The following is a 10,905-nucleotide window of genomic DNA, read 5'->3' on the forward strand; positions in this document are numbered from 1 at the left end:
TTAGATCGTGGGGGCTATTCCTGTTAGTATCACAAAGATGAAGGCCAGCACACACCCCTAGGGCATGGCACAGATATGTGCTCCAAAATTATCTGTGGATGAATGGATCATAACGAGTTCAATAACAGCAACAATAATAATGGCTAACACAAAATGCTTACTGAGTTAAGCGTACATATTAATTCATGTGATCCTCTTAAATAACTATATGAGGTTATCATATAAGGTAATGATTCAGGAACTCACTATCATAAACAGTTCTTTGCTGGGTTCAACATATCTAGCCCTGACAAAGCACCAATCTTGAAGTGGGGAATAAAAAAGGAACACGGCTTCAAACACATCAACAGTATGGTAGCTTATCCAGACACATTGTTAAATCTGGATGTTTTTATTTTTTTGACAAATGAAAAAAAAACAAGGCTATACACTACTCAGGTCCATAAAGCAAAATTTTACAATTCCCATAGTACTCAGCCTTTTACTGAAAACATTCTAGATACAAAGGTTGAAATGAAATACCCACCGTCCAGATAACAATCTTTTCTTCTCTGCAATGAAAGCCAGTAAGCCAGTTGTCTCAGAAATTCTGCACCCAAATGTAGCACTCACAGAGCACCAGTGAGTCATACATGTAACAAATTGCTCATTTTCCTGCTCCCCACCTTTCCTCTAAATCATTACGCTGCTATCCCAGAATCATAGGTTTGGTTTTTTGTTTTTAATCCCCCATCACAAAGCTTACCAATTCCAACTTTGTTCCAATTTCGTAACTCAACAAGAATCTGCCTGTCCCTTTAGTTTAAGTAAACCTCCAATTTTCTTCCCAGGTTTGAAATTCTCCAATGAAAGCAAGGCCCACATCTTTGGACTCCTCTTTTAATTGAGAAAAAAAAAAGGCCCTTGCCATTCTGACTGTGCTGCCAGATTTCTGCCAGTGTCAGACCACCAACACCCCACCCCCACTGAAAGTCAAGGTCCAAGGGGAAAACCAAATTCACTGTTTGAACCCTGTATTCAGAATCACAAAATGTAACGGATTGTCTTCCTGAGTTGCCCTTCTGTTTTATCCTCTTTGGTCCTCCAACTCACACACTCCAATTTCCATTCAAAATAAAAAAGGTGAGGGAAAAATGGAGGCAAAGACCATAAACACAGAGACCCTAAAACACTGGTAGCGTCTAGAAACCTTATTAACCTGAATCCCACTACACTTGCTAAGTAAATTAAATGTGACGCTCCCAGAGCAGCAATCAAAAGCAAGGGCTGAAGCAAGAACTCCTATTACCAACCACTTTTCAGGAATTCCCCACAGCTCAAAGCAAGGCAAAGACCATGGTTAGTGCTGGGAGGATAACAGAATGAAGGGAGAAAAGTGACTTGAAATAACCATGTCACAACCATTATGATGGCAACTATAAAAAACAAAAACAGAAAATCGGACTTCCCTGGCGGTCCACTGGTTAAGACTCCATGCTTTCAACTCAGGGCTCATGGGTTTGATCCCTGGTCGGGGAACTAAGATCCCACATGCTGTGTGGCTAAAATAATTAATTAATTAATTATACATAAAGTAAAATTTAATAAAACAGAAAATCACAAGTGCCAGTGAGGATGTTGAGAAATTGGAACCCTTGTGCACTGCTGGTGGGAATACAAAATGGTGCACTCACTGAGGATAACGGTATAGTGATTCCTCAAAAATTAAACACAGACTTACCATAGGATCCAGCAATTCCACTTGTGGATACATACCCAAAAGAAGTGAAAGCTGGGACTCTAACAGTTGTTTGTATACCCATGTTCATAGCGGCATTATTCACAACAGCCAAAAGATGGAAGCAACCCAAGTGTCCAAAGATGGATGAATGGGTAAACAAAATGTGGTACATACATAACAATGGAATAACATTCAGTTTTAAAAAGGAATGAAATTCTGGTACGTGATACAACATGATAAACCTTGAAGATATTATGCTAAGTGAAATAAGCCAGATACAAAAAGACAAATACTGTATGATTCCTCTTATATGAGGTTGCTAGATATTCAAACTCATAAGAGACAGAAAGTAGAATGGTGTTTGCCATGGGCTGAGGAGAGGGGGAGAAGGGGGAGTTAGTGTTTATTCAGTACAGAGTTTCACTGGGGTAAGATGAAAAAGTTCTGGAAATAGATGGTGGTGATATTTGTACAACAATGTGAATGTACTTAATGCCACAAAACTGTGTACTTTAAAATGGCTAAAATGGTAAATTTTATGTTATATTTACTTTACCACAATTTTTTTAAAGAAACAAAAATGGTCACTGCATTAGGGATTTCCCTTCATCTCTCAGACTGGAGGACTTGGGCACCTCTAAGGGAAAAACAGAATTTGGCAAAGATAGGTTATCTGCTCCCACACCCCACAGGAGGTTATGGAAGGGGCACGGCAGCCCTGTGGCGCTGCACCTGCTAAGGAAGCAGGAGGGAAGATGGTAAGGTGAGGAGAAAGTTACATATACTGGGGTCAGATCCACTCACCTTCCATCTGGCTCCCATTCTGTCATTCTTGTGGTCGCCCATATTCACAGTACACAGGAGCCAGCACTTAAGATTTACTCTTCAAAGGGTAGGTAGGTGGATAGGTAGGTGGATAGATGGATGGATACATGAATGGACATTTCAACTACTTGGCTAGAATTTGAGAACTGCCTATGACCGCTCTGGCATATTTTTAAGAACTCAAAACACCTCCCAATGTTGGGGTAGGGAGGGTAAACCACTGGTTAAATTTTGGGCTGCTTTTCTCACTACTGATTTAGAATGACAGTTTGTCCCTTCCCTCTTGGGTCCTCCGATTATACAGTTCATTGCATACAAGTGAAGGAAGGGAAGAGGTGGGTGTTGGGAAGAGAGTGGATTCAGCAATCTTTTCTGAAAACCCCAGCCCCTTTCTTTTCAGTGGAGGGCAAGGGGTTGAATCCAGCTTTGAGCACCAATTCTCCCCCGCAACGCAGGGAGCAAGTGTGTGCTGGCGACATACTCTTCCCAATATACGAGAAGTGTGGCCTTGTGCTTCTGAAAAGAACATTCTGTGTAACCATGAAGGAATGTCTAACGATTAATACCACCTGGGGACGTGTTTAAAATGCAGATTCAGATTTAGCAGGTCCCGGGCAGGGTCTGCCATTTTGCAGGTCTAACAAGCTCCCAGGTGATGCTGAGGCTGCAGGCCGACCCACCACACATTGAATAATAAGGCCTTACACTCCTGCAATCAGCTGGGACCATGACAGCAAGGACCAAAATCAGGCAGAAACAGCAACAGTCAGGATCTCCCTCTAATGAGCATCACCCTCCTCCCACTGCCATTCTCCACCCAGGCCACAGCCACTTGGTTCCACCATGAATCTGGACCCTTTGTCACTTTGGCATAATTAGCCAAGCCGTCTGCAGTCACTCACTCCCAGCTTTTCTCATCATACTGAAGACAACTGATGCTCCTGGAGGTCAAAGAAATTTTTGCTCCCCACTCCCCAAGAAAAGTTTCCCCATGGTCCTCAAACAGAAACTCGAGGATGGCTTCTGCATTCATTGCTTACCTGCTCCTCTTGGCTAAAATGCATGATTCAATAATACAAGTGAAGCCAAACTATTTTCAACACTCTAGGGAGACATTTTAGCTTTGGCCACATCACAAACTGGAAATTTTGGGGGAAGGACCATAATAAAAGGAGGCGAGCGTACACTAGATCATGCCTCCTCTACTTTTTGCAAAACTGAAAAACTGAGAGCTTGCAGGATGCTACCATTAAAAAAAAAAAAAAATCCAGGCCCACCCATAGTATATGCTGTTGATATTAAAGAACTGCCTGGAAGGACTTTTTTGACTTTACCAAAACATCAGAGGAACTGACGGAGAACCTCGAAAATCCTCTGGTTCTCCATATGCATGGATGATGCTTCTCTCCAAACCTGGAGAGAGAAGAAAAAATAAAATCTCGTATTCCTATTCTAATCAGTACCTATTTTAAGAGCTGCAAATACACCTGCATCTATGTTATCAAATGTAGAATTTACCAATAGCTAATCTGTGTAAACACAAGTCAGGAGACTGGCATTTTTTTTTTTACGGTCTTTTTTTTTTTTTAAATAAATTTATTTATTTACTTATTTATTTTTGGCTGTGTTGGGTCTTCGTTGCTGCATGCGGGCTTTCTCTAGTTGCGGCGAGCAGGGGCTACTCTTCGTTGCGGTGCACAGGCTTCACGTTGCAGTGGCTTCTCTTGTTGCAGAGCACGGGCTCTAGGCGTGCAGGCTTCAGTAGCTGTAGCACGCAGGCTCAGTAGTTGTGGCTCATGAGCTCTAGAGCGCAGGCTCAGTAGTTGTGGCACACGGGCTTAGTTGCTCCGTGGCACGTGGGATCTTCCCAGACCAGGGGTCGAACCCGTGTCCCCTGCATTGGCAGGCGGATTCTTACCCACTGCACTACCAGGAAGCCCTCCACAGTCTTCTAACTGAGGTCACACACCTGGTTTTAGGACTTAATTAAGTTCAGGTTCTTGATGTCTCATCGCAGAAAGAATTCAGTGAGAGACAAAGTGATAGGTTAGAAGCGGATTTATTTAGAGAGAAACAAACTCCAGAGTGTGGGCCATCTCAGAAGGCAAAAGCACAACGGTGGCACTTTTTTAGTCAACATAATCACACTATCTACTAACTAAGCCTAGGCATTAGGAGAAGTACAATAAAGAGGGAAGGGCTCTGAATGGTACGCTAAAGGATACTCGTCAGAAAAAGTCAAACCACTTACTCCACGTTTGCAGTTATTTCCAACTAATTCTTTTTTTTTTTCTTTTTCAATTCTTTTATTTTTCGTTGCATTGGGTCTTCGCTGCTGCCCGCAGGCTTTCTCTAGTTGCGGTGAGTGGGGCTACTCTTGGTTGCGGTGTGCCGGCTTCTCATTGCAGTGGCTTCTCTTGTTGTGGAGCACGGGCTCTAGGCATGCGAGCTTCAGTAGTTGCGGCACGTGGACTCAGTAGTTGTGGCTCATGCGCTTAGTTGCTCTGTGGCATGTGGGATCTCCCTGGATCAGGGATCGAACCCGTGTCCCCTGCATTGGCAGGAGGATTCTTAACCACTGTGCTACCAGGGAAGTCCCTCAACTAATTCTTTTTTTAAAAAAAGATTTCAAAGCCCCCTGCATACCCCGAGCAGGGTCTTCCTTAACATTCAAATCCAGACAATTTATATTCTGGTGGTTCTTTAATTTACTCATATACCTATTTCCCCTAAAAAATGGAGCATCCTTTTCAGATGTCAGTACAAAACCCATTTCCTCTGGGAAGATTACCTTCTGCTGTGAAGTGTCCTGGCGTATCATAAAATCTGGAACTAGAAGAGATCCTAGAAATAATCCAGCTCCAAGACTGTCAAACTGGGGTACAGGTGCTTATGCTGTGGGGAGCCCCCAGAGCCCCAGGGAAAATAAGGTGCATCTTCCCTGAGCGCTTTTTGACTCAAGGCAGCAATTTAAAGCATTTTTATACTAAAATACGTAAGATGAATCCTGCATTCCATTCTATATCAAAGGAATCGCTGAGGGCTTCCTTGGTGGCAGAGCGGTTAAGAATCTGCCTGCCAGCCGCATAGCACAGGGAGATCAGCTCAGTGCTTTGTGAGGACCTAGAGGGGTGGGATAGGGAGGGTGGGAGGGAGACACAAGAGGGAGGAGATATGGGGATATATGTATATGTATAGCTGATTCACTTTGTTATAAAACAGAAACTAACACACCACTGTAAAACAATTAAAAAAAAAAAAGAATCGGCCTGCCAATGCAGGGGACATGGGTTCAAGCCCTGGTCCAGGAAGGTCTCACATGCTGTGGAGCAACTAAGCCCATGCACAACAACTACTGAGCCTGTGCTCTACAGCCTGCGAGCCACAACTACTGAGCCTGTGTGCCACAACTACTGAGCCTTGTGCCACAACTATTGAGCCTGTGTGCCACAACTACTGAAGCCCACGCGCCTAGAGCCCGTGCTCCGCAACAAGAGAAGCCACGGCAATGAGAAGCCCGTGCACTGCAACAAAGAGGAGCCCCCGCTCGCCGCAACTAGAGAAAACCCGCCAGCAGCAACAAAGACCCAACACAGCCAAAATAAATAAATTAATTAATTAAATTAACTAATTAATTTCAAAAATAAAAGGAATTGCTGAAGTAACACTGAAAAGTCGTGGAAATCTCAGGCTGAGCTCCCCCATCCCCCTTTCCAAGGTTCCTTTGCCCTGAAGGTTATGAGGGCAAGTTTCAGAAGCATGAAGAGAATCCATTTCCTAGCTTGAGACACGGAAACCAAAAGACTTTCTCAAGGCTGTGAGTGGCCATCTGAAAGGTCACTGCCCCTAGATAGTCTTCAGAGAGATTTACAGTGCTTCTCACCACCACCCAGGTGAGTCTGGGAGCAGTCTTTCCTAGAATGCCAGACTAGAAGCACAAACAAGGATTTTAAGAGCTCGCTTCCCACCCAGTTCCACCCTCTTCTACCTCAGGTGCAGTATTAACAAACACATAATTAAATAGGCTTCTCAATGAATAATGAAGCCACACAGCCCTTCATAAACACATGTTAAACCCTTTCTTTAATCAGCTACACATCATTTGGTATTATACGTAGCTCAGAGGCATCTAGATTGACACATATGCTATTATTTACTGTCTCTTTGCTGAAGCTTTGAATTTTTCAACAGTGCAGGTGGCCTCCATTTGGATACACCTAATAAGAAGGCAAGTCAAAATAGGGAACATTTATTCAAAAAGAAGACAAAAGAGTGGGGGAGGAACCAGAAGACCCATTCACAGTGTATCTCTAAACAACAGACACTCACCCAAGATAAAATCTAAGAACACACATGAGCCTTGGGCTTGGTGGAGATAGTTCTCTCCCTAACATCTGAATCTCCTTAAAAGAACCATCCCTGGGCTTCCCTGGTGGTGCAGTGGTTGGGAGTCCGCCTGCCGATGCAGGGGACATGGGTTCGTGCCCCGGTCCGGGAAGATCCCACATGCCGCGGAGCGGCTGGGCCCGTGAGCCATGGCCGCTGATCCTGCGCGTCCGGAGCCCGTGCTCCACAACGGGAGAGGCCACAACAGTGAGAGGCCCGCGTATCGCCAAAAAAAAAAAAAAAAAAAAAAAAAAGAACCATCCCTTTGTCCTCCCTCAAAAATCATGATGCATACCAAATACAGATGAGTTAAACAGATCAGGGTTCATTTTCAAAACCAAGGGTCATGTAATCGTATATTTGAACAGGCTGGCCACTGTAATATTATCCTCAAGTTTATTAAGCTGCAAGACAGGTGAAAGGCTTGATTTAATATCTGCAACCCTCAGTGAGTTTAAAAGAACTCTTCACCCTCCAATGCCTTTCTCATTGGAGCCCTATAGGAGAAATAAAGAACTGCCCCTTCAGGAAAAGCGGCCACCAACCTGCTTGCCTTCCTCGGCTGTCTTCCAGGCTGTATGGTGCCAAAGAATAATCAAGTGTATGAAAACACCAACAGCTGATGGGGCAGAGAAAGCCCAAGGTCTGCTGCCCATCTTGGGAGCAGGCAGTCAAGATGGGAAGCCCAGAGGGTTAATTCCAGACTCATCTAACAATTACAGAGACCTACTATGTGCAAAGTCAGGGGTAGGGGCTCAGAAGAAAGTCCACATCAGATGGCAAACAGTAAAATGTCGCTAGTTTGGAAACTGAAAGTTTAGGAACTCCTCGGAATGCGAACAATGCTATTTTATTTTCAAAGTCCTTTTACAGGATCTGATTCAACCCTCACAATAAATCTATAAGAAGGAAAATAACCGCTATTATATCTGCTATCTTATCCCTGTTAGGGCTCAAAAATGTTACCAAGTCACAAATCTAGACATGTTGGAATGAGACCTGAAAATCCTCCCAGGTCATTCAAACTTTTACAGACACTTTCATTCAAAACACTCTTTAATCCTTACAACAGTCCAGTGAGGTTTGTTTGGGTTTTGTTTGTTTGTTTTAGGGGGGCCATCCCAGAGAGGGGGAAGCCAAGTCAAAGAGGTTAAAAAAGGACCCAAGGTCACCCAGCCAGCAAAGAGAGAGAAGAGCTGGACTCTGAATTCAGGTTCCCCACTCCAAGACCAATGTCCTTTTTTAACACACCAGAGAGGAGTGTGGGCAACACAGCGAGTGGAGCCACCCTCCACGGAGAGCTGGGGATGGGAAACCAAACCCCACAGGTCCCTGGGGCATCAAACAGGAAACGGCTTGTGCTCAGGCCAAGCTGAAACCCAACCCTTGCCAAACCTGCTGCACACAGACATGGGCTTTCTACGCAGCTCAGCATCATCCCTGAGCCCGGCTCAGCGCTCCAGGTGGCTCAGCCCATGACTGTCTGGGCACCTCTGTGATAAAGCTGGGGCCAGAGGTCGAAGCGCAGACAAGACTGATCTTTCCAAACCAAGAGGAGGGTGCCATCTGTCACTCCAGGTCGAACTCTGAACCTGCCAGCCAACCTGTCATCCTCCACTGGAACTTGGGACACCCTTCCCAATGCAGCCTGCCCAGAGCCCACACCGCTCAGTCGGCCACCTCCCTCTCTGCTGCTCTTGTAGTTGGAAACCGGAAAGGACCCTGTTCCTAGTTTCCCTGGGGTTTGTCTCCCCCCAACCCCATAACCAAAAGATGCTCCACGGAAAGGGTACCCAGCCGGCCTACACACTCGCAGACACTGACAACGTCCACACATTTGTTTGAAGCAAACAAAGTTCTAGGGAAGCTTATGGGAAAGAATATTTTTTAATCAGAGGCCTAGACATACTTAGGAGGCGCTCAAAGTGGAGGCTGATTTCAGTTTCTGAACAAGTGCAGCGAAGGGTTCTACAGCACGTAGACTGAACGGGTAGGGGCCATCCAGCGCCAGCCCCAAGAGCAGCGGGGCCGGGCTTTTGACCTGTACTTCCCTAAACACAACTTTACAAAAGAAGCAGCAATACATTTCATTAAGTTTCTTGTTACCTGCAGGAGGCTGACCTTGGAGATTCGAAAAGAACTGAAAAACTCAGGTCAAAAAAGTGACAAAGTGAACTTGTTAACTCTCAGGACGGAAAGGAGGGGTCCTAAAAGCCATTTGTCTCGACCGAAACACTCTCAGAATATGTAGTTTACATTCGTTTTGCGGGTGAGTGGCAATCGGGGTTCAGCTCTCGCTCAGCTCGGGACTCTTTGAAGGTCGCCTCACTGTCACTTCGGAGTGCCGGAGCCCGGAATCCAGGCCACGCGGCGTGACCGATACGATGCACTACTGGCACCCTCCTGTGCCCCCCAGGGCCTCCCGCAGGTGCGGCCGATGCCAGAGGGGGGCCGCCCCCTCAGGGTCCCTGCCTCTCGCCGCTACCACACCACGCATCCACACTCCCGGGACACCCGTGTCCTTCCCCACCCACCCCCGGGCCCGATGCGCCTGAGGCACGGGTCAGCGGTCCACGGGCTTACCCTCGAGAGGCGCACGAAGCGCGGCCCCGTAGCAGGCGTGATACCGGGGGCCTCCGGCGCGGGGCTGCCCGGGCGCTCGGCTCTCCTGGCCGCCTCCTCTTCGTTGTCCTCGGCCGAGTCCCGGCCGCCCGGCGGCTCCGGTTCCCTCCTCAGCAGCCGGCCGGGCGGCACCGGGGTGCACGCGACGGGCTCGGCTGGGGCGCCTCCTCCTCCTTCCTCTGCCCGCCCGCCGACTCTGCGCTCCCGGGCTCGGGGTACGAGGTTCCGGACGCGGGGTTCGTCGGGGCGCTCGGGAACCCCAGCGCTCCCTCCCGCGCCGCCCTCCCGCGCGCGGCCGCTCTCTGGGGGCGTCTCGCTCGTAGCGCGCGGCCGTCAGGGGCTCTGGGTGCGCGGGGGCGGCGGCCGGGTGGGCCCCAGGGCGGCGGGCGGGGGCGCTGCTGTGGACCAGGGCACTGATGCGGGCGCCGCGCCGCGGCCTCTCGCCATGGCTCTCGGCGGGCGGGCGCTTCGCACCTCCCCTCCGCGCTGCCGTCACCGCCCGACGCTCGCCGAGCCCTCCCCTTCCCCCGGCCCCGCCTGCCGGCCCGCGCCGCCACCTCCAGGACGCCCGCCGGGCGGAGCGCGTCCCAGCGGCCCAGAGCCAAGCCCCTCCTACCTCGCTGGCAGGTGACCCGCTCCTGCGACTTTGGGTCTGGAGAAGTCCCCGGCGAAATACCCCGGGTCAGGAAAAGATACCACACACCACCACCACCACTACCACCACCCCCGCCGCGAGCGCTTATTTACTTCTAGGACTTCTCCGTGCCCGTCCAGCCAGTCTAAGGGCAGGGTGGAACTCACGCGGAGGCTGTTTGCCGAGAATACAGTAGAAGTCCAGACGTTTCGTTCCTGCAGGCCGGGCCGTCCCTTAGGAAAGCAATCCTTAGTCTTAAATAAGGGTGGGACAGAGCTGGGAGGTGGGGGGAATATGGATAAACAAAATGCCACCAAAGGGTAAGGGAGGAGGACAGGTGTGTGGCGGATCAGGAAACGTTCCAGGAAGTAAGTCCTCACAGGCTACTCTATTATGTAAATGACCGGTGGACGGTGTAACGGAGAACAACACGCATGACCTCATTTCCACTTGAGGCTGCTGAGTCTACAGCGTTGGGCTAGTCCCTGGCCAAAGGTCATAGAGGACATTGGGAGGACATGGAGAAGACTCAGACCAGAACCGAAGACCCAAGGAAACTAAACCATAGAAAACCTGGTTTCCAGTACTGGAAGAGTCAGTGTATAGTAGAGACTGGGTCAGGCAAGAATCATCAATGGATACTCACCCTAGGGGAGACTTTACTGGGGAGCAGATATTTGCCTGGATTAATGTGTTTTCCCATAGGTGGTTTAGGCTT

The 10,905-nt window shown here is 48.2% G+C and overlaps 1 long non-coding RNA gene across 1 annotated transcript in view; it reads right to left on the reverse strand.

The window, feature by feature from the left end:
* The window catches only part of LOC309827824, a 40,241-nt gene extending 30,303 nt beyond the window's left edge, over window positions 1-9,938 (reverse strand). The window contains exon 1 of the long non-coding RNA XR_014297253.1: window positions 9,515-9,938. This is a non-coding gene — a long non-coding RNA (uncharacterized lncRNA). The remainder of the gene's footprint in view (window positions 1-9,514) is intronic.
* Between the last annotated feature and the right edge of the window lie 967 nt (window positions 9,939-10,905).

Source organism: Grampus griseus, assembly GCF_964374135.1.
Source record: "Grampus griseus genome assembly, chromosome: 10".
Taxonomy (NCBI): Eukaryota; Metazoa; Chordata; class Mammalia; order Artiodactyla; family Delphinidae; genus Grampus; species Grampus griseus.